This window comes from Perna viridis, chromosome 12, assembly GCF_037379345.1.
Source record: "Perna viridis isolate PV_CMFRI_1.1 ecotype Kerala chromosome 12, ASM3737934v1, whole genome shotgun sequence".
Lineage (NCBI taxonomy): Eukaryota > Metazoa > Mollusca > Bivalvia > Mytilida > Mytilidae > Perna > Perna viridis.
Window position 1 is genome coordinate 17231406 of NC_142456.1, and position 3456 is coordinate 17234861.

The 3456-nt window shown below is 36.6% G+C and overlaps 1 pseudogene; it reads right to left on the reverse strand.

Moving 5' to 3' along the window:
• Positions 1 to 2835: 2835 nt before the first annotated feature.
• LOC148601493 (uncharacterized) lies at positions 2836 to 3456 on the reverse strand (annotated as a pseudogene).

Below are 3456 nucleotides of genomic sequence, written 5' to 3' on the forward strand. Positions count from 1 at the left end.
ATCCAAGGTAATTTAGGGCGACACTGGCCCATTTTAGCGCGTGCGTGCTACTCAAATGACAATCAAAAATTTACTACGGTTGTAGTCTGAAAGTTGTTTTGCAGGTCGTCATTTTGTAATGGAAATTTTGTCTAATTTAACTTTTGAGTTCTCAGTGTAAGTAAAAAAATAACATGCAGTTATTTTCGTAAATTACTTTGATGCAAGTTTTTATATCGTATTTTTAAGCGTTGTTTTTATTGATTGTATTTTTGCGTTTTACAGTTTCAATAGGACAAACAAATAAAGCAAGTGTGTAATTACCATGTCAGGGTTTTAGACAATTTACAACACAAATATCTAAGAAGAATTGGCCATGAAAGACCACGAACGAAAACATGCGAGAAATGGCAAAAGTTATAAAACCAAAATCAAGATCAAAAGATAGAAATGGTTAGGCAATGTTCTGAGGATGGACAACACATCCAATAATTGCTTTAAGATGTACACCAGAAAAAAAATGAAAAAGAGGACGGCTAAACTAAACCTGTCGTAGGACAGTGGAAAGAGAGCAGGATAGTTTAGTGTTTAGGACGTGTAGCAAATTTGGCCCATGACAGAAAATTGTGGAGAGGACTTGTCTACACCTTAATTTCCTCAAGGACAAAAGGAATGAGTAAAGACCGAAAAAGTATTGTTTTAAGACGGAGCTCAAGTTGTCTCCTTTTTCCTTTTTCAACATTCGAATACAAAATTTGAAATTATCATAGGGAACATCTCAAAGGTGTTTTTCACGAATGATAATTTTTCATGTTGTAACAAACCATTAAGAATCTCTTAAGGAACGATTGTAAGAGGGGGCTCGGGAGAGACCAACGGCTAATTTCAATATTCATGTCCTTATTCGCCATTTTAGGTCGCAATCGACTCGGGAGGGGTCAGAGATATCATATTAATATTCATTTCCTTTTCAACATTCATCTCCTTATTCGCCATTTTAGGTCGCACAAATTTGGGAATGGTCGCAATCGACTCGGGAGGGGTCAGAGATCTCATTTCAACATTCATTTCCTTTTTCAACATTCATTTGGAATGGTCGCAATCGATTCATGAGAGAAATATCATTTCAACATTCATTTCCTTATTTGCCGTTTGGGCGATTCAATTTTGCACCACCCTATTCATCAACACTCGATTTTTTTCAGGTACATATGTGTGTCCCATTTACAAATGAATGCATCTGGTTAGGCAAATTGTACGAACGAATTGGCCATCATTTGATATCACATCCAAGTAGAGAAGTCTTGTTAAACCATTGTTATGTCATTCTATTGTTCTTACCGTGGGTAATTTTTTTTTTACAAATCAACGATGGGAAAATAATGAACTTCAATTTGGAAAATCTGCTCAGTGCAACAAAAGACCTCTAATTGCATGTACTAGTATGTGTCTACATATTAGCCTAAGGCCTTCTGCTCTACTGATAAGTTCGAAAGAAAGCTCACTGTTATGTGTACTTCAACTCAAATGAAAACAAAGATACTAAACGCCGTTTTACTGAAGTCTGTTTTAATAAATTGGAACTGATGTTCACATTTACATAATAATAATGTCAATTTTAAGCTCGTCAATGCGCACAATTTTGCAAGTTGATGGTTTTGATATCATCTGAAACTCCGCCACTGATCATTTCAGATGCATTGCGGCGCATTGCGTCGTTCGGGCGTTTGTCGCCTGTTACTGCATCACTGCGATTACCTGTAATTTCAGCAATTAACACTGTTCGTCTACACCAAATTCATACAGTAATGTTGCCGCTATTACTGTGAGTGAGTGATTCGATCGGAAACTCTCAAGACCTGCCTCTTTACACATTCTAAGGTGTCAAAAGAATAGGCCTGCAGCAGCGCTAAGCTTGTCGTAGAAGGCGAATAAATAGTGCTCAGAAACCTAGCCGGGGGTTAGGCGCTCTGCCTACAGAGCAACTGGGATGTGTGCCTCAGGTGGTGGAATGGGGTACCCTGGCGTGTTACATGCTTGGGTTGTCAGGCTATAATACGGAAAACCTGACTGCAAACCATAGTGGTGCACCGTGTTGGGAATAATGCCACGTTCCTCGCACGTTAAAGAAACCTCCTGTGGTATTCGACAAGAGTAGGAACCTTTGAGCTCCACCACAGGAGGCTCAACTGCTCGACCCTACCAATCCCTCCCTTTTATCTTCTGGCAATAAAAATTTGTCGACCCTATTATCCTTGTGTCCCATCCCTTTTTTTATTTCATCATCATCATTTCATATTCATTTTATCATCCCTTTTCATGTCCATCGCCCAAATATAGCTAAAGTATTGCTGCTGGGGCGTTAAATCCCAACAATCAAACAATCAATCAATCATTCTACCTATCGTTTGTGATAAAGTATTTATTTCAATGGGTTGTGCAGATTACAATATATTGAATGCTTTCGCTACCGGGAGTGGTCTTAGATAAAATGAATTCGTCTTTTTTTTTCCGTACTGGAAAGCAGAGAACAAAGCACTTTACATTTCAATCTTAATTGAAATTAAAAAGTAAAGGCATAAATTCAGTCTTAAATAATATAGATCTTCGCTAATCATGTACTAATACTATAATTCTTGTTTGTTTTTGTTTTGTTGTTAATGGATTTTTGTTAGTTTTTAATTGTTTCACTATTTTTATTGTTTGTATATCATGAAGTGACATTTTAATGCTTCAGGTAAAGAACATATCCATATTTTTCTTAGATTTTCTTTATGATCTCATACATGACATGTGAATAAACTTAAATAAATTCGACAAACTACCAACCAACATTAAAAGCCTACGTGGTATTTTCTAAATATATACCATTGTATATGGTAAAATAAACACACAAGAACATGAAACATGCAATACATTTAAAACTTGACGGATGATCCATATTTCTGGGAGTTTTATGTCTTGATAAGCATAGAATTCATTCTTTTTGATTTGTCGTGCTTTTAAGCCTCCTTGTTTGGACTTTGATACATCCTCTCGGTACCGGAGGCCTGCTCGCCATTCTTGTATAAAAGAATCACTTGTGATTGATTCATTCGTATATTACAATGTTCTTTTCTAGCTCCAAGTGAAAAACAAAGCCCAAAAAGGTAAACTATTGTGTCAAGAAACTCAAATGGACTAACGTCGCCTAGAATTGCTTTCAGCCATAAAAGTTTTTCTAAAGTGATGGTCTCTTCCTTTCGTTTTTTTACTCCTAAACCAGCAGCAGACCTCTGCTTCATTGTGTGGTCAAAGGTTTTTCTAATTTGAAGAATACACTCTTCATTCACAAACTTGAAGCACTTTCTCTACTGTTCGATATTTGTATATTTATCACAAGTTCGTAGAAAGACTGACCAAGGTAATCTCAACGTTTTCCCTGACAATTTCATATACGAACCGTGAAAGAAAATAGCATAACGCGTCTGTATCCAT